Consider the following 20,943-nt stretch of genomic DNA (forward strand, 5'->3'; position numbering starts at 1 on the left):
GCTACACGTTATTCTAGCAGGATGGATTCGTATCGGAGCGCCCGGGGTCCAGGTGAGGGCTGTTCTGGGCGATTCAGGCGGCTTGCTTCAAGTTCGAGCTCCCACTCCTGCCTCAGTGATTCCAGGGGACAGCCAAGACGGCAGGAGTGGAGACCTCCAACCGGCACCAGCTGTTGGAGCAGCCGAGGACCATGTCTGGGCGCTGGGCCTCCTCTGCTCTGTGTGACCTCTGGCAAATGCCTTCCCCTCCTTGCCCTGCAGATAAGGAAGTGGGTACGCTCCGCGTAAATATCCGGGGGTAGGTTCCTTCCCCATGACAAGCATTCATGGGAAGGCCTGGAGCGCGGAGGTGGGACCGAGAAGGAGGGAGGCCATGCAAGGGTGGGTATCACCCATGGAGGCTCCCACTTGGTTCCGTTCCACAAGGAACCTCAGACAGTGCAGGTGACCCCCAGACTGTCTTGATGGGGAGAGAGCTGGGGCGGTTAGAGCCCCGCGCTGGCGATCCAGCGGGCGCCCTGGGAAAGCTGTAAATTGCCAGGCACCTCCAGCCCGCCAGGCACACGGGCCAGCGGACTCCAGCAGCCTTCAGGCAGCCCCCAGACACAGATGCAGGTGCTGCCTCTTGGGGGCGAGACTAGAGGGACCTGAGGCAACATGGGTGGGGTTCTGACACGGTCTCCAGTGTGACATGGAAGGGGGCCCTGCCCCACCCAGGACTCTACAAACCTTCTGGAAGCGCAGGTTTGAGTCCGGGTGTGCCGGACTGTGCAAGGTAATGCGTCTCCTTAAGCCTCAGGATACGCAAGCCGTGACATCAGAGGTCGTGACCTCCCCCTACTTGCCCCCCGCTCCCGGGCAGGGACGCCCCTGACTCGCTGCCTAGCGTTGCACAACTGGCTGATGAAGTTACCACGATTTCTCTCCACTGGCACTTAAAGCGATCTTAAGAGATTCCGAGGCTTGCATCGTTTATTCGTGAATCGCTTCGGTCTGTAGTAACTGCCCAAACTTTAGTGGCTTCCCACAATAAAGCTATACATCTCACTCAGGTAACGGTACAAATTAGGTGTTTCTAGACTGTGGTGAGGGATCAGGTGGATGGGGTGTCTGCTCAACCTCCTGCCACGCCTGAAGGCATGGAACTGAGCACCAGCACATTCTTCGGGAGCTTCTGTCCAATTCCTTCTGCCTCCATCTCTTGAGTCTAGAAGTATCCACCGCGACTGGATATCTTTCCCTAAAAGATAAGGAACCAGGTCTCTATTTCTCTGTTAATTCTTCTTCCAAGGCTCAGATTCTTCAGAATCCAGCGTGTTGGGGACAAAAACAAAAAAAAACAAAAAAACAAAACAACAACAACAACAAAAAAAAAACAAACAAAAAAACAGCTAAAATCATGCAGCCGATGTGGGCACCTGTGGCCAAATTCCAAGGGTAAGTTCTCTCTCAGCGGCGGCCCCTTGTCACCATTGGAGGTACGCATGGGTCATGGGGATCATCTGTGCCTGTAGACTAGGAAGCTCAAGCCCTCCAGAAGTGGCCCTGAGAGCCAGAATAAGTCATTTCCCTCCACGGGCCTCAGTTCCTTCCTCTGTACAACGGGGTGGCTGAACAAAAGTATCCCCAAGCTCTGCCGGCCTCCCGTCGGATGCCTGCCTCCGCCCGCAGCTCTCGTGCGTTCATCCTTTCGAGAACCCGCGTAGGTCGCGGGGTTGTAGTTCCGCGGCAGGCCAGGAGAGGGCAGCAGGCAGCCAACGGCAGGTGCGGCCAGGATTCAGAGGCGGTGCGTCCCGGACGCGGGAAAGCGTTTGCAGACGAGTAGGAAGCAGGGCTGTGACTGCCGCACCTCCCCCGATTGCTGCCTCTTGGCATAACGGGGGCTGGTGGGTCTCCCACGCCGGGAACCTCTGACGCCTGACGGTCCCCTACCCTTGCCGACTCTGCAGCCCTGGCTTCCAGCCGCGTTACCTGGGTTCCAGGCCCCTCGCCGGCTCCGCCCCCGAAGGCCCGGTGCCCCCTGGCTGCTGGCCAGCCTGCTCTGCTGCCTGTGCTGGTATTTAGGCTCACTCTTGTGCCCTCCGTCCCCTGGCCTCGTACGGCTTTAGCTCTGCCTTCTCCATCCTTGCCCGCTGCACTCCAGGGGAATGCGGACGCGGATACATGCACCTCCCTAACTGGGAGTAACGGACTGCAGTTGCCGAGGAGGGTGGGCCGCCGCCTCGCACAGTCTCACCTCCGGAAGAGCAGAGGGACGTGCTAGCTTACCCCACAGAACTCTGTGCGCCCCCACCCCCCATCTCGCGCCCTGGCATGCGTGCAAATTAGCCCTGGGTGTCAGTTTTATAAACAGAAACTTTTTTCTCATCCTCTGCCTGTACTGCCTACATATGCCAGGCTTCGGCCTGCAGGTCTCCGTGCCCACTGCCCCTTCTCCCTGGAGGCCCTCTGCCCTTCCCTCCCCTCTGCCAGCCCTTTCTTATCCCTAAGGGCTAAGCTGTATAGCCCCCCCCCCCTCTTTTTGGCTGTTCTCCTGTCCCTTCCCTCTGCCCAAGTCTGTGTTCAGATATGGATTCAGTTATAGTAGCAGAAACTCCATCTGGCAGACATAAGCAAAATGGAAAGTTGTCACGGGGATATGTCTCCAAGGGTGGACAGGAAGCTGGAGAATCAGATGTGGGACGGGGGCAGCAGGAATGGCCTGGTGGCCAGCAGAGTGCTGTCCCTAAAGCGGGTCGGCTCCATCCGTGGCCTCCTGTCACTCAGCCAAGTAGCAGAGATCCGGAAATATACTATCATGTGATTGGCCCCATGATAACGGGGGACTGCGTCCCCGTTTTACAACCCCCAAGACTGTGTACCTCCAATTCAGTCATTACGTGGAGAGGCAACTTTCAAAGAAACTCGGAGTGCTACCTGGAAGGCAGTGTGGGTGCTGGGAGTCGGGGAGCAACAGAATCCGCTCCGGTACCCTTTCTTTGTGTCCCCATGGACGCGGCGCCCACTCCGGTCGCAGCATTTAGCACTCTGGGCTGTAAGGCACTGCTCATTGGCTCTCTCACTGCACTGCAAGTGTCCCGAGGCAGGGAAATTGTCCTGTCCATCTTTTGAGCCTCGGCACCTGCAACCATGCCTGGCACATGGTTCACATTCAACAAGCACTGCATGAGCGGATGAATGAGAGAATAATAACTGGGGGAGATCGAATTCCTGTTCCCAGTTCTTGCCTGCCTCCCTGTGCTGCATGACCTCACAGTGGGCTACAGTGGGCGGAGTCCATTCCACTGCTCCATGGATGTCACACTTGACCGTGGCCATGCAGGCAAAGGGACAGAGCCAGTTCTGAGTCAAGGCCTTAGGAGGCATCTTGTACTTCTGCTCGTGGTTCTGCACTCCTGTGGTCTGGCCTAGAAAGAGTGAGTAGCCCTAGGAACAAACGAGGGGCACACAGAGTAGGCCTGAACAAACTCAGAGCCCAGATGGCCAGCACCTGGAGCAGAGCTGCGCCTGCTGCCCCACAGGCCTGTGAGCAGGAGGGACAAGTGCTTGCTCTAAGCCACCGAGCTGGATGGGTTTGTTGGGCAGGTTATGTGGCAGTACGGTCTCAGGCCAGCTTCTCCCAGAAGCAGACGCTGACACAGAATTGTGTGCGGGAGGTTTATTACGGAGCGTCCTTGGGACCCACATCTGAGGAAGGGAAGGAAAGCAAGCCGACATGAGTGGAGGGGAAGCCGAGCTGAGCTGTGACGCGGTCCCAATGAAGGCTCAGCTCTGGAGCTGTCCCAAGTCGGGGCGAGGGGTCCCGGCCTTTAATGCCTCTGGGTTGACCAGATGTCTCATTCAGTTGCCACAGGAAGGGGTGTGATCTTGGGCAAGGCAGTTTTCCTGCGTGGAAGCACTTCCCTAGGAGCGCCACTGTGCATCTGGGGGAATAAGTCCTTCGTTCCCAAAAGGGGATCTGGGCAGTACATCCAAAGTCCTCGATGATAACTGACTGATACAACGGTGTCCAACAGGTTTCAGGACTGCCTCCCTACCTATTTATTGCTAAGTGATCAAAGATTTCAATACATTGGATTATTTCTAAAATACCATTGAGAAAACAGACCTGCTATCATCTAACAGACTGCAAAGGAAAATGCAATTAATGTTGGACATGAGTCCCGAGCTCTCAGCTGATGCTGCTTGCAGAGAGGTGAGACCTGAGGAGTTGGCTCACAGCCCAGCAGTTATGGGAGAAGCGGTCCTGTCTGGCCTCCACAGAGCAGAAAAAAGCACACCAGAGGGGATAAGTCGCTTAAAGTCCCCACCCATAAGGCATCGCATCCACAGTTAGCCTTATCCTTGGGCACCTGGGAGCCAAATCACTCCCCAAGGTCACCCAGGGACTCACTGGCTGACTGTTAGCATCATCTACTGTTCCTTTTCTTCTTAGAAGAGAAGCTGTAATGGAAATGCTTTGTCAAGGAGGTCTTAGAGCCGCATCAGGGAGGGCAGTATTAGAAAACTCTGGTGGCTTTAAATAACCAAGGCATAAGAAACCCAACTCAAAAGTTAACATTGCAGTTTCTCTGTAGATTCCCATGAGGGATATTTCGGAAGTCGCCCAGCTTTCCCCCTTGTTTGCTCAGGGCTGCACTAAATACTGACATCAGACAACCAGAGAGGGCAGGCGCTCCCACTGAAGAGTGCAGGGGACCTGAGTGTAAGGTCCGGTTACTTGCTCTGGACTTCACCTCTGCACACCGTCTTCAGAAATAAAGAGCAGAAGCAACCCCCAGGAGATTGGAAGGGACTCCTAACCTTGGAACCTGGAATCATTATTCATTTCTAATCTCAATACGTCAACGAACCAGACAAAAATCCAGCGTGAAATCTGCATCGAGACCCCACGGTTCCCATCTCCCATTCTTCAGTCCACAAGTCGCCGACCACAAACCCTAAAGTCTAACTCCATTTTGAGGGCTGACAGGGTCCAACAAGCAAATGTACAAGCCTCTAGGTCAGCACAGCCAGGCACCCGGAGCAGGGCAAGTGACCGGTGAGGCCGGGTCAAGGGTATGGGCTATTTGGGACACTTGCATCTGCCTACTTCCATACCCTACCTACACAGATGAGCACACTGCCCCTGCAGGCAGAGCTGGAGGCAAGTGGACTGTCTGGCCAGGGTAGGGCCAGGCTGCCTGGCTGTGTGCCTCCTTCAATAAGAGACACCCGGGAGCCTTGGTGGCTGGAGGGCACAGGGACCCCATCAGGCGGCTGGTCCAAATGGACACTAACCGTAACCCTTTGAGAGCTTCTGCCTCAGCAAGAACTTCAGGGGCGGGATCTCTCCAGCCAGGAGGCTAGGGATCCGCCCAAGCTTCTCAGGACTTAAGGGCATGACCTGCCGGTTCCGGGGTGGAGCGCTGGGACACAACCAGGGTCTGGTGAGGGCAGTCCCAGGGGCAGGCTGTTGGGGATACAGGGCTTCTGCCTCCCTCCAAGCCCCAGCCTGCGCAAACACGCATCCATATTCCTTCTGAAGGCACAGCTAGGGCCTGGTTGGGCTGCCGGGGCCTCCTCCAACAAGGGACACCTGGGACCCCATCAGGGGTCAGTGAAGATGGAAACTGAGTGGAGGCAGTTTCAAGCGCTCAGGCCAGAGTTCCCTCCACCCTGAGCCCCCGTAGGGGGTTCTGGGCCCAATGAGTTGCACAGGTTGCCAGAGTCCAGCTGCCCTCAGAGGGCTGACGGGGGACGTACTTTGCATGGGCAAACTTGCCGGGGGCGGGGGGGGGGGGGGGGTGCAGGCGGAGCCTGGGGGCGAGACAATGTCTGGGGAAGCGGCTTCAAGGTGGGGGTTGGCTGTTTTGTGCCCTCGGCACCTGCCCGATTCCAAGCCTTCGTGGACGCACATGGGCATGAAACCAGAGCTGGAGGAATCTGGATTGCCGCGCCCGCGTGGGGCACAGAGGGATGGTCCTGGTGTCGTTCGTCAGTGCATGCCTGGGCGCCTTGATGGTGAGGGGACTCTGGGACTGTCCGTTACCAGTTTAAAGCTGCCACCTCGGAAACATTTCTGGAGCTTGGGCACTCTCCTCCACCGGCGCCATTGCAGGTTTGGGGACTGGTCTGAGGCCAACTGGCCCGACGGGCTCCGACCACTGGAAGCTGGCGGGAGGCGTGCAGACTGCGTGTGCGTGCCCTGCCCAGGTCAGGGAGCCGGGGGCCTGGAACCGGGCGGCTGTAGGGGGAGGCCAGGTCCCAGGAGCAGGCTGTGTGGGGTGTTGCATCTGCATCATTCCAAGCTTTTTTTTTTTTTTTTTTTTTTTTTTACACATGTACATATTCTTTCTGAAGCAGAGTTTGAACAGCCTCGACTGTACTTCCAGGGCCGGGCCCGGAGAGCTGGCCTTGGCGTCCTTTAATAACAGACAGCTGGGTCGCTTCGTTCCTACAGAAGCTCGGGACACAGGGGGGCTGACCCCTTTGTTCAGGGGCAGCCTGGCGGTTTTCTGGGTGTATTCATCGTTGAGGCAATGCTGGGGGGTGGGGATGGGCCCTCGTTGCATAGTCTGGAGGGTTCGGGCAGCTGACGGGTCATGTACTGGCGTGGCTGAGCTGCTGAGGACAGAGTCGCACTGACCTGGAATGCGGCAACGTGGGATGAGGCCTGGCCGTGCGATCTGGCTCCTCGTGGTACAAGGTGTTGGCCTAATCACAAGGCCTATGTATTCATTACGGAAGATTGTCCTGAGGTCAGAGCTTGAAGGCTTTCAAATGTCTTGCTGGAGACAGAGCAGAGGAGCCGGGGACAGGACAGAGGAGCTTCCACAAGGGGACTCCTGCGATGCTTGGTTTCTGGAGAAGCCCGGGGCCCCATGAGGCGGCAGTCCGCGTGGGGGCCGAATGCTGCCCATCTGCAGCTGCCACCTCAGGGTGATCTTCAGGGGCGGGCCCCTTTCCACACTGTAACCTATGCTGGTATTGTGCTGGCCACAGCTGCACCCCATGAGAGGGTCCCGGCTGCCTCAGATCGGCCGAATGGGATAAACTGAGGGGGTACTTACAGCCTATGTCAGGGTAGCCAGGGACCTAGCATGGTGTCCTCGTCTTAATAGGATGGGGCAGAGGTATGGCTCTCAGGGAGAAGGTGTATGCATGCTCCCCAAGCCCTAACCGACCCAACGGGCAGTATTCCCCCTGAATGCGGAGCTTTAGGTTTCTGGACTGCCTTTGTGGGTCAGTGGGCAGGGAAGGCTGGCCAGGCTGTCATCTAATAAGAGACTCCTGGGAGCAGTGGTGGCTGAAGCAGCCCCAGACCCCCTGAGGCAGCACATCTAAGTGGGGACTGGGAGTAGCCGATTTGCGGGTGGTGCCTCCGTGTGACGTTTGACGCTGGGCCCCTGCACGCTGCATCTATGCGGGGGTTTGGGCTCCAGCCCGTTATACCAGCCTGATGGGCCCCAGCTGCATCAGGCTGGCCGAAAGAGGGGAAGTGTCCACGCCCCGGCAGCACAGTTCAGGGTCATGGGAACCTGGAACTAGGTGAGAGACGGGGGAGGCCAGTTCTCAAGAGCGGACACCAGGGTGTGTGTCGCACCTGCCTAAATCCAGGCCCTCACCTACACAGATTTGCTTATTCCTTCTGAAGGCGAAGCTGGAGAAATCTGCCCTTCCTTCCGGGGACAGGACTGGGCAGACCAGCCAAGAGATCCCTCAGCATGAAACACCTGGGAGCCACGATGGCTGGAGGAGCTCGGGACCCCATCGGACAGCCAGTCCAAATGGGAGCTGGCTGTTGCCATTTCAAAGCTGCCGCTTCCGAAAGATGTCAGGGGGTTGGCTTCCTCCACCCTGGAGGCCGTGCAGGTGGTGGGGCACAGCCGTGCTCCACAGGCCTAGAGAGCCCCAGCTGCCCAAGGGCCTGTGCAGGTCAGGGACGCTAGGCAGCTGGAACAGGGAAGTACAGGCAGAGGCCGGGTCACGGCAGCGGGATCTTGGGGACACGAGCATCTGCCTCGCTACAAGACCTAACAAACACAAACGCGTATATTCCCTTTGAAGAGAGAGCTGGATGCTGGCCTCCCTTAGCAGACCTAGACCTGCGCAGACCGGCTGGGGTATCTATTATCCAATACGAGGTACCTGGGAGTCCCTGTTGCTGGAGGAGCCCAGGACCCCTTCGGGGAGCAAGTCCGAGCCGAGACCGATGAGGGCCAATTAGCAGCTTCTGCTGCAGGGTGATTTGGGGGCTGGGCCAGAGCCTGTGCAGGTGTCTTGGCCCCAGCTCCACCGGCCTGGACGGTCCCGGCTGCCTCAGGCTGGCCGAAGAGGTCCAGACTCCACGTGCACAGTAAGTACAGTTCAAGGGATCCAGGAACCTGGGAAAGGGCACAGAGCCAGGGAGGCTGTGTCACAGAACAGGATGTTGTAGACACAAGGTATCTGCCTCAATCCGAGTCCTAACCTGTACAAATGCACACATTGCCTTTGCAGATGGCATTGGATGATGCCGGGCTGTCTTGCCAGGGCAGGGCCAGGGGGGCTGGCTGGGCATCCATCATCTGATAAGAGGTACCTGGTTTGCTAGAGCAGCCTGGGACCCCTTCAGACAGCAAGCCCAAATGGGGACTGATCTTCGCCAGTCTGCAGCTGCCACCTCAGGGTGATTTTCAGGGGTGGGCTCCCTCCACACCATAGCCGGCTCGGCCTGCCTCAGGCTGGCTGAACCTGGTGAACTGGGCAGGCGTGTATGGTACAGCTCAGAGTTGCCAGACTTATAACAAGACATTGGTCTTGAGAGGTCGGGCCAGAGAAGCAGCGCTTGGGGACGTCACCCCTGAGAATAAGATCACTTGTTTTACCAGCAGACGAGTTTATTTGGGAAGAGCAGAGGAATTGAAATTCAGGACGAGCAAACGATGGCAAATCACAGGCGAGTGGAAGAGACCCAGAGAAGGTCAGCCTTTATTATGTTTTAGGAGGATATTCGGGAGGATTGTTTGGAATAAAAGTTCGCTGGAGAACAACTACAGTTTAAAGATACGGTGGTTTCTCATTGGCCAAAAGCGATGGTTGTTGTTGGGGCAGGAAGAGATCTTGCTTTTCCTAAGAGCAATAGAGAAATTTCTATGAGAAAAGTGCCCCCCCCCTTATCAAGATAAGAATTATCTTCCTTCTTCCTGCTGCTTATGCCATGTGCAGTGAATGCTGCGTGGATGAGAGCTCCCCTTCCGGGGTTTCCTGGCTCCATTTTAATGAGGGTTCCCTTACTCACATTTGCACTTCCCCCAGTTGATCAAGATGTAAGGATCAAGAGTGAGGTGTCCTGGAGTTCTGCCGAGATTTGACAGGCAACAAGTTAAAAGTTTCAAACTAATTATACGAAATAAGGAGCAGAATAATGACCCAGTTAGCACAGCGGTCCTGAACCAAGAGTCCAACCTGAAGACAGCCAGCTAAATAGATCAAAGGACCACAGACCATTAAGTGCAATTCTTTGTAGTCAATGCGCTTGTTCTCTGATTTTATGCAGCTAGTTGTTTACTTCCCTGGAGGAATTTATCCTTGTGCAGCAGGTGGTGTTCACTATTGCACAAATGCCTCCTCGTTCGGCCAGTAGATAATCAAGGGCTATGCAATGATCCAAAATTACTGTAGCCAGTGAGTTAAGTGATCATTGTTGGGCTTTTACTGCTTTGGTTGTGGAGTGGCCTAGCTCTCCTAACACTAGGGAGAGACTTCTGATCTTACATTTTTTGGCATTTATTCTGATCTATGTGAGAAAGGCTCTCCTTACGGAGGCAAACCCGGAGTCACATACGCCTCCTGAAAGCTCCCATTCATGAAAGCCGTGGAGGTTCAATGGAGTGGACTGAATGGGGACTTCTGATTCAGTATGCATATTAACAGGGACAGTGACATGTCCCAGTAAGCATTGTCCTCTGATTCACCAGCCATCTAAACATCCAGATGCCCCTGGGAAGTGCTGGCCACCACAAACACCGGTGGAGCCTAGAGGACTCCAGCTAAGGTCTGGTTATTGATAGGTTCATTAGGTAAATTCATTGATACCTTTAAGCCATGGGTCAGAGATATTGGGGTGACATTCGATGAGAGGTTATCCCTTCCTAAAGGTGTCTTTTCTAAAAACCTCAGCAAGAGGATGTAAAACCATTTGTCCTTCCCTTGGGTGCAGGGGAACAGATTGTGTTTAGGTAAGGAAAGGATGGGGAAGTGAGGGGCGGGGGGGGGGGGGGGGTCATAAAATTGACACAGGTGGAGGTGTTTAGTTGAGCTAATATGACTGTGAGTGGGGAAAGTCTTAGCAACTTAACCTTACAAGTGAAGTCCATAGGTTCATGAGTAAAATTAGCAGTGAGATCCAGGACTAAAGTGAACACAGTTACAGGTAAGCCCGAGGGGTCTCCAACATCATGAGCAGATTGGAGCTTCTGGTGACAGATCCAATGGTTAATCTACTTCTCAACAGGTTGAGAAATGTGTTTAAGAGCATTGCCTCTCTGAGAACAAGAAGAGGGCGGTAGTAAGAAGCAACAGCAGCAAGAAAAGACTAGACAGGCCTGGGCTGGCCATCTCGGGAAAACTTTCTCCTTCAGCCGTCATCTGCTTCTGTTCCTGGAAGGTCAGCAGTCGGTATGCAAGTCCAGTCTGGGTTTTGTGATTTCTTTAGCTATGACACGTAAATCCAAAAGTCTATTGCTTGGAGTTTAGCAGCAAAAAGTTTGGTTAACAATGCCTTATTCGAGCGTTTCCAAAGCAGTGAAGTCTTTCTGCGGACGTCTTTTCCAGTAGGTTGTAGGGCGTGATGTTTAAGGTCTTTGTCTCCTGGATATGTGCGGTGAAAAGATTGCTCTACTAAAGCAATGTCATTTTAACAGAAGCAGTTAGGTCTGTACAATATTGACGTATATCTTCTTTTATCGACTGTGGATCAGAGAAGCAGGGGCTAGGTGCATTAGGGAGCTCTCTTACACGGAGAACAAATTCTTGCTGAACTTACACAAATGCATCTATTGTCACAAAAAAATAAGAAGAGTAAGAGTTTCAGAGTTCTGGAAGGATGAGGCAGGGAGAAAAAGATAAATGCTTCAAACTTTTTTGGAAAGATACAATTTACCAAATGGCTGTAACTTATAGATAGCTTCAAGAAGAGGAGAAAAGGGGATCTTTTAACTCTGAAAAACAAAACATGAAAGCAGCCCGTTTTCCAGGGTTTTAGAAATTCTTATCCAGTTCAGCATTATGACCCTAAATTTATCAAAACCCATGTTCTAGAGTACTTGTCAAAGGCTTCTTCGTGAATCTCTTAGAAGATGAGGCACTTAAATCAATAATTGTAAATGACAAAAGATTTAAAAATGGCAAAGTTTAGGGGTCCCTGGGTGGCTCAGTCGGTTAAGTGTCCAACTCTTGATCTCACTCAGGCCTTGATCCCAGGGTTATGAGTTCAGGCCCCGTGTTGGGCTTCATGCTAGGCCTGGAGCCTACAAGAAGAAGAAGAAGAAGGAGAAGGAGAAGGTGAAGGAGAAGAAGCAATAGTTACAGAGATGATGAGAGTTTATTATGATATAACTGACAAGGAAATTTGTTTATTTCTGTGACACACAACATTTCAAGATAATTAAAATTATGACTGATGTCATTATACCAGAATATATTGGAATTTGGGGAATTTTATATAATTTCTAGAATACATAACATATACCTACACAAATACAACAAAAAGAAGCCTACTGTTCTTATTTGACGATACTTCCCATGTGATTTAACAGCTCCAACAATCCTAATTAGTATAATGAGATATTATACTTTTTATGAGGAGAGGGAACAAATCTTTCAAAAAGTTCCAGGAACCCTCTAGAAATTCTTAAGTTACTTTTAGGTCAAAAAGACTTTAATTAGCACTTGATTTGGGGGAGTTTATAAACAAAAAATCAAAAGACATTGGACAATTGACCAAAAAAGATCCCAGGTCATTAAGAAACAATATTTAATTGTCTATTTGACCAACATGATGATGAAAGAAGTCAAAGGCAAATAGAAAGGGTCATATAGTTGTAAGCAAAACTTAGCCCTCTTATATCCAGAAGCCTCAGTTTACTCTAGGACCTGATGACAAAGACAATATGAAGTACACGAAATTATTTTGATAAAACACAAAACCTTGGTTTTCTACATGGATTATTTATTTATTTACTTGCTTATTTATGTATTTCTGAGAGAGAGCATGCACGAGTTGGGGAGGGGCAGAGGGAGAGAGAGAATCTTAAGCAGGCTCCCCACGCACACGGAACCCAATAGGGGTCTTGATCTCACAACCATGAGAACATGACCTGAGCTGAAATCAAGAGTCAGTCGCTCAGCCAACTGACCTTCGCATGCACATCCTCTACATAGATTACGTTAAAAGGTAAAACCTTTCACAATATCTTACAAAAAGCAGATCAGTAGCCCAAGAAGGCTTTGTCTTTTTAACAGAAATGATTAAGGTTTAGTTTTGCGTAAGTACATTACTGTTATCAAGGCTTCATTTGAAAACCCTCACAATAATAATTTAATTTTTAGCCAATTCGACCATTCTTTCTCAAGATTCCTTTTCCATAAACCTCTATACCTTTCTCTGTCTATTTAGGTTTTGTCCTATCTTTCTCCTTTCTTATTCTGGAGTAATCACTTAACATTAAGCACTTAACATTGCTTTTTTTCCTTTACCAAAAAACAAAACAAAAAGTCCTTCCATATTTTTCCTTATCCAAACAAACAACCCGTCCAACATTCTATTTTCCTTACTTTTCATGTAGTCATTTTCTTTCATCATTATTTCCAGTAGTTTTATTTTTAGAAATTCATTTTCTGCTGAATAGTTCAACTTTATTAGTTTAAATGTTATTTTCTCAATTTCAAAAAACTTACAAAACATATCTAGAAAAGAAATGATGTAAGGCAGGTGTTACACAATAGTTGCAGATTTACTCTTAGAAATTAGCATAATTGCTTATTCTTTACATTAAATAAATATAAACTCCTTTTGTGTAAAATAGTTAAAATAAGCCATGCACTTTTTTAAATGACAGTCTGAGATTCACTGGTGTCTGTAGGCTCATCCTGACAGTGCTTTGTTAGACTGGGCAACAGGATCCCCATGTTATTGCTAAAAAGGGTTGCTGTGAGTTAAGTATAAAGATTTACAAAATGGGACAATAACTGCTAAACTGATGACAGATGGGGCGCCCGGGTGCCTCAGTTGGCTAAGCGACCGACTTGAACTCAGGTCACGATCTCGCGGTCCGTGGGTTCGAGCCCTGCGTTGGGCTCTGTGCTGACAGCTCAGAGCCTGGAGCCTGCTTGGGATTCTGTGTCTCCCTCTCTCTCTCTGCTCTATCTCTCTCTCAAAAGAATAAGAAATAAACGTTAAAAAAAAAAAAATAAACCGATGGCAAAGCTAGAAATATCTGAAGCTGCCATCCAGCTTTGTAAGTCTTTATAAGAAATGAGGAAAGTTATTTTCAACAGTTTGCTGCCTGGCTGCGAATCTGGAAAGACCAGGCAACTAAGTGTGAGCCTGTCCCGGGGTGATGACAGCCTGGCCTTGAGGACTTCCTGCTGTGTGTGTTCAGCACAGAAGAGGTGACAGTCCTTTGTGGCCTTTTCCACTGTTGCTCAATTTACTGTGATACAAGAGCAGTGGCTTTCAAACCTGTAGGAGCATTTCCACAGTGAGAAATACAGTCTATTTTATGGTCCAGCACATGCCTATATATATATAAAACGATCTAAGTCACTAAAATAAGTTTAATAAGCTGACATGTAGTTCCCATTTTTAGGATATCTCATGCATGTACTCTCTTTTGTGTTTTATGAAGTTATTTTTTATGTATATAGGGACAACCTACAATAAATCCATTCCAAATTTTAAATGAAATTGAAGATACATTATCCATTTATCTGTATAGATACAGGTGATATGTATCTTTTCTGTTGAAATGAATGTTAATCATAATTCGTCAATGGTCTGTGATGGTGGTTTGAGAAACTAGGAGATACAGCGAATCTCTCCACGGTAGGAGAAAGCTGTCATGCGAGTCCCTTGTTTCTTACTTTCCAAAGGGGGGCCTGATGCATTTTGTCAGCATTAATGCACACTGTTTGTGCAGAGTTCATTGATGCTTATTACCCGAAGTGTTCAGACTTTTGGGGGGTTCATTCTGTAGTTTTGGCAAGCCTTTCAATTTTTAAAACGTTTATAATCTTGGCTTCCCAGTGAAAACTAGGAAGAAGGCAATTGTGCACGACCACACACATATCAGCATCCTCTAGTAGATCACAAATACACGTCAGTTTTTTGAAGGTGATATACAACATGTTTGTTAATCCAAATATTTTCTGTATCTCTATAAAAATGAAGCCAAAGTAGATATACTTATGTTTAGTAGTTAACGTTTACCTTATTTGGATATGATTTAGGTATCCAATGATTATCCATTATTTAACTTAGTATCAACTCTAGTCTTATTTGTATAAATTAGTTACTTTGAACAAATACACCTGGATTACACACTAAGCAGCTAACCATCATCCTATTTCTTCTGTTGGCAAATTTTGCAATTTAAGAGTAAGAGCTTAATTGATTAGTACCCCCAGCAAGAAAAAGTTGTTTATCTGCATTCTGTTTAAGGCTGACCACTCAGAAGGCATGCCTGCTGTTGTCAAACCAACAAACTGAAGCGAGTGTTTATTTATCGAGATTATCTCAGATCATATGAACTTGAAAAACATTTGAATTCGTTGCCATATTTCTGAGAGTATCTGTGATTTATATAAATGCTTGATTTTCTTAAAGCCAATTAGATGTCTTTACAAATCAATTTTGGCAATACCACCTGGAGGTAGAAAAATATCACATATCTGTACCATATATAGCATAGACACAGAGATCTCATAGCCCGTATTTAGGAATTTTAGTCATGTCTCAGGTACAAAACTCAAAAGAAAATAATCTGATCCAAGTTGTTTTTCTGGCAGATGGACTAAGTTAAAATTACCTGCTCAGATGGCCAAAATCTTTTACTTAAAGATTCTTTTTTTTTTTTATTTGCCTGCTGAAAGGATCTTCATTTTAGTCTCTTAGAAGCTTCTGCATATCAAAGAAGATATTCCATTGTCTCCAAGAGGTTTGGAATCATCACTGTCAAGGGTGCCCCTTAAGGTGTACTTCTCTGAAACAAATGTTCCCTAGAATGGCCACGACAATCCAAATTATCCAAAAGTTTAGCCATGTTTCCAGAAAGGCACAAGAATCTGGTCCATGGACCAGGTAGAAGCTATCTTGCCTTTGGGCTCCCTATGGTGTCTTAACGCTGAGGGGGGGCCCTGTTTTCCAACAGCTGTTCTAAAACACCTGGAATCATATGTTCCCTACTTTTGAACAAAATGGGTAACTTACCAGGAAGCTTCAACAAACTGAAAAGCAAAAGAGTACTCACCAGGAAGGGTGATGCCTTCATAAAAACAAAAACAGAACCTGGATAAAGCCAGAGAGCTCAAAACCCGAAAAAGACAAGAGCTCAAAATCCAGGAGAGACTTCCCTTCAAACCCCAAGGTCAGCAAAAAGCAGCGAGCTTAATGGGCTCTGTGGGTACCGGCACCTGTGTGTTCATCAGCCCAGAGTTATCCCGTGTCTTCTCTGGATCCTGCCTCTCTGACACTGTTCAATGTTGATGGTGGGAAAACTCTCTAAAGACCTGATATACAAGGAAAGCCAGGTTAGATTTCCCTCTAAGTCAACATGACTGTATATAAACTGTTCAGACCAAAAGCCTGATTGATGGCCTCCCATGCACGCATTGTACATCTGTTTTGTGAATGAGCAGCCTAAGAGAAAACCATCTTGTCCTCGAGATACTGATCAATGCTCCTGCTCCCTACACGCCTTTACGATAAAACTCATGATTCCTGCCTAGATGCTAATCTATAATCTTCTGAGCTTTTACAGGTTGTAAAAGAGTATATCACCCCGTAAAAACTGTTCCTTCTCCAGAGCACTTTCTTCCCTGTGTCGAGCATGTTTTCCTGGGCAGCTGTCCTAACTTGGACTTGAATAAAACTCTCTTTCTTACTTTTACAGATTCCAAAATGTCTGTCCAATTTGCATCGACAGTATAGTGTCGACCTGAAAAACAAAACAGCCTGTTATTTGACTAACAAATGAGTTTATTTGGGAATAGCAGAGGAACCGCAATTTAGGACAAGCAGATAAATGTTTCAAACATTTAACGTATATGTTTGAAAACATATAAATGTTTTATACGTAAGTTTTTCTAAGAATTTCAGGGCAATTGCTATTTGCTTTTTTCAAGTACAGAACAATTTTGTCCCAGTATTATGGTATTTTATAATACCTACAACCATTTTGAGGATATGTGAGATTTGGGGATTGGTAGATAGGTGGGCTTTCATCTGTTTCCAGAGTTGCATTTCTGATTTTATAGAGATTTGCAAGACAAAGACTGTTGTTTTTAATTCCCACAAATAACTGGATTACAGCCTGAATAACAAGGGCTTGACCCCTTTTAAATTAAACTTGCGACATTATATCAGAGAGATTTCTTTTTTTTTTTTTTTAATTTTTTTTTTTAAACGTTTATTTATTTTTGGGACAGAGAGAGACAGAGCATGAACGGGGGAGGGGCAGAGAGAGAGAGGGAGACACAGAATCGGAAACAGGCTCCAGGCTCTGAGCCATCAGCCCAGAGCCTGACGCGGGGCTCGAACTCATGGACCGCGAGATCGTGACCTGGCTGAAGTCGGACGCTTAACCGACTGCGCCACCCAGGCGCCCCTATCAGAGAGATTTCTAGCTAAAATGTATGCCCTTGAAATGTCTGTATACAGGGGCGCCTGGGTGGCTCAGTAGGTTGAACGTCCGACTTCGGCTCAGGTCATGATCTCGCGGTCCGTGAGTTCGAGCCCCACGTCGGGCTCTGTGCTGACCGCTCGGAACCTGGAGCCCGCTTCAGATTCTGTGTCTCCCTCTCTCTCTGTCCCTCCCCCGCTCGTGCTCTGTCTCTCTCTGTGTCAAAAATAAATAAACATTGAAATGTCTGTATACAGTATTTTAACAAAAGTCTTCTGAGCATCCAATTCAACACTGGCTTCTATTAATCCTTGAACATCACTTCTGCTGATCATTTGTAGGAGGACCTAGAAGAAATGTTGGTCACTTCTTTTCTCTGTGAAGAGGGTGTTGTGAATGTCACTGATTTTTCTAACTGCATTCTAAATTTGGAAGGATCTTTCGAAAGTGGAGGTAAAGGGACCTTATGATTTAAAATATCTGCTCTTGTCCAAGGGCATACATTTTTTTGGTGTGTGTGTAGTGGGAGGTCTAGGATACTTTGCAAAGGACGTTGCATAGGAAAGCCTGAAGCTGGCAGAACCTGATTACAGAGCTCTGGGAAGTAGGAGCAAAATGGGCCTTCCTGACAGTCGCTTTTGGTACATTCATTTCCAGGCTTCCGGCATTTCCATGAGTAACCTGTATACCTTCAACCTAGAGATTAGATTGGAGTGCTCTCCATAAATCTAGTAGGGAAAGGGAAATTAAAACAGGTGATGGGGCTGGATTTTGAGAAGGGGAACTTATGCTGGATGTGGACATTAATTTTTGTCCTGAATCTAATTTTTGTCTTTCCATCTTGTCAAGGGAGGCCCAAAGGCTAGCTGTTATACTAATATGACAGTTGACAAACTGTCTATAAAGAAAAATTTTTTTTCAATATAGCCAATTTAAAGGATCCATCAACTGGTTACTGAAGAGTCGAATCTTATTAATCTCAATAATGATCCAAAGCCTTTTAATGGAAAGACCCTGAGACAATTTTCCAGGTTTAGACCATGAATAACAAGGATACACGAGGCATGGGGCGCCTGGGTGGCGCAGTCGGTTGGGCGTCCGACTTCAGCCAGGTCACTATCTTGCGGTCCGTGAGTTCGAGCCCCGCGTCGGGCTCTGCGCTGATGGCTCAGAGCCTGGAGCCTGTTTCCGATTCTGTGTCTCCCTCTCTCTCTGCCCCTCCCCCGTTCATGCTCTGTCTCTCTCTGTCCCAAAAATAAATAAATGTTGAAAAAAAAAATTTAAAGGATACACGAGGCATCCCTGGAGAGGGCATTGGAGAAATTGCCCTGGAGAGGGCATTTTAGACCCCTGGATCTAAAACTTTACTCCCAAAAATAGTCTAAGAGAGCAAAGGCCTTAACTGCACAGGAGGTAAGGATGATGTCGAGAAAATACTGTCTCCAGGCTCCCACAAAAATGTGAGATGCTTCCAGCCGCTGACCTGCTAATATTTGACACCTGGAAGGTGCTCCTGAAATGGGACTTCTCCAGCACAATGAAAACTTAGAGGATGAAAGCCCTTTATGAACTGGGACTTTTATGACAAACTCCTCTGAGATCTGACACAGCCAGACAGAGAGAGTGCTGCTTATATATGACTCTCCTGGCTCCCCAGTCTATCTGACAGGACACCAAGGTGCACCCCAGTTAGTGCACCAGAGGGTGGAGACCAGAAAGCATGTTCTCATTGGACACAAAGCCAAGCAATTAGGACACAGAACAAGATGAAAGGAAAACCCTCAATCTGGCTCTTCCTTTTTCATTGTTTGAAATCGTTTGAGAATAGGTATTAACCCTTTAAATGTTTAGGAGAATTCACCTGTGAAACCATCTGGTCCTGAACGTTGTTGGAGTGTTATTCATTATTAAATAAATTTCATGGTTGCCAATTGGTCTGCTCAAATTTTCTATTTCTTCCTGATTCAGTTTTGGGAAGTTGTATGTCTCTAAGAATTTGTCCATTTCTTCTAGAGTGTCCAATTTGTTGGCATATAATTTTTCATAATATTCTCTTACAATCCTTTGTATTTCTGTGGTATCGGTTGTTATTTCTCCTCCTTCATTTCTGGTTTTTTGAATGTTTATTTTTGAGAGAGAAAGTGTGAGTGGGGGAGGGGCAGAGAGAGAGGGGGACAGAGGATCCGAAGCAGGCTCTGCACTGACAGCAGGAAGCCCGATGCAGGACTCAAGCTCATGATCTGTGAGATCATGATCTGACCCAAAGTTGGATGCTCAATCCACTTAGCCACCCAGGTGCCCCCTGATTTTATTTATGTGAGTCCTCTTCTTTTTCTTGATGAGTCTGACTAAAGGTTTATCAATTTTGTTGATCTTTTCAAGAACCAGCTCCTGATAACGTCTATCTATTCTATTGTTTGTTTAGTTTCTATTTCTTTGATTTCTGCTCTAATCTTTATTATTTCCTTCCTTCTTCTGGCTTGGAGTTTGATTGTTCTTTTTCTAGCTCTTTTAGGTATAAGGTTGGGCTGTTTGAGATTTTTTTTGCTTCTTGAGGTAGGCCTGTATTGCTATAAACTTCCCTCTTATGACAACTTTGGCTGTATCCCAAAGATTTCAGACCAGCGTGTTTTCATTTTCATTTGTCTCCATGTATATTTTTAATTTCCTCTTTGATTTCTTGGTTGACCCATTCATGGTTTAGTTGCGTGTTATTTAATCTCCATGTATTTGTGCTTGCTCTTTCCACATTTTTCCTTGTGGTCAATTTCTGGTTTCCTAGTGTTGTGGTCGGGAAGGATGCATGGTATGACTTCAATCTTTTTGACTTAGTTGAGATTTGTTTTGTTGACTAATATGTGATCTATTCTGGAGAATATTCTCTGTGCGCTTGAAAAGAATGTGTATTCTGCTGTTTTAGGATGAGATGTTCTGAATATACCTGTTAGATCCGTTTGGTCCCATGTGTCATTCAAAGGCATTGTTTCTTTGTTGATTTTTCGAAGTGGATGATCTATCCATCGATGTAAGTGGGTTGTTAAAGTCCTCCACTATTATTGTATTGCTATTGATTACTTTCCTTATGTTCGTTATAAACTGCTTTATGTATGTGATTGCTGCCACGTTGGGTGCATAACTATTTATAATTATTATATCTTCTTGTTGGATTATTACCTTTATGATTATATAGTGTCCTTCTTTGTCTCTTGCTACAGTCTTTGTTTTAAAACCTATTTTGTCTGAAATAAATATTGCCACCCTGGCTTTCTTTTCACCCCATTTGCATGATAAATGCTTTTCCATCCCTTCACTTGCAATCTGCACATGAGTCTTTTGTAGGCAGCATATAAATGGGTCTTGCTTTTTTTTTTTTTTAAGATGTTATTTTTAAGTAATCTCTGTACCCAATGTGGGGCTCAAACTCACAACCCTGAGATCAAGAGTCACATGCTCCACTGACTAAGCCAGCCAGGCACCCCATGGGTCTTGCTTTTTTTATCCATTCTGTCACCCTATGTCTTTTTATTGGAGTGGTTAGTCCATTCACATTCGAAGGAATTACTGACATTTATGTATTTATTGCCATTTTGTTACTTGTTTTATGTTTTTTAAAAAATTTTGTCTATTCTCCCTTGCTTTCTTCTCTCACAGTTTGTTGGCTTTCTTTAGTGAAGAAAAGAGAAACTTGGATTCATTTCTCTTTATTTTTTGTATATCTATTACTGGTTTTTGATGTGTGGTTACCATTAGTTTATATATAACGTCGTCTGCAGTCTATGTGAAGTTGATGGCCACTTGAGTTTGAACCCATTCTTTACTCTTCACCCCTCCACACACGTTTTAGGTATGTGGTGTCATACTTTGCACCATCAGTGCAGAGCCTGATGTGGGGCTCAAACTCATGGAACCGTGAGATCATGACCTGAGCCAAAACAAAGCATCAGATGCTTAACCAACGGAGCCACCTAGGCACCACTACTTTTCATCTTTTTATTTTGTGAATCCCTTGACTGATTTTTATAGATATACTTATTTTTACTGCTTTTGTGTTTCCTACTTTTCTTAGTCCTAATTTTGGTCT

The 20,943-nt window shown here is 47.4% G+C and overlaps 1 long non-coding RNA gene across 1 annotated transcript; it reads right to left on the bottom strand.

The window, feature by feature from the left end:
• Window positions 1-954: 954 nt before the first annotated feature.
• On the bottom strand, window positions 955-3,222 carry LOC125175664 (uncharacterized). The gene is made up of 2 exons (XR_007155919.1): window positions 2,917-3,222; window positions 955-1,240 (listed from the first exon to the last, which is right to left on the bottom strand). It is a non-coding gene; the product is annotated as an uncharacterized LOC125175664 (long non-coding RNA).
• Window positions 3,223-20,943: the final 17,721 nt, after the last annotated feature.

The sequence above is a fragment of the Prionailurus viverrinus genome, chromosome C2 (assembly GCF_022837055.1).
Source record: "Prionailurus viverrinus isolate Anna chromosome C2, UM_Priviv_1.0, whole genome shotgun sequence".
NCBI classification, from domain to species: Eukaryota; Metazoa; Chordata; class Mammalia; order Carnivora; family Felidae; genus Prionailurus; species Prionailurus viverrinus.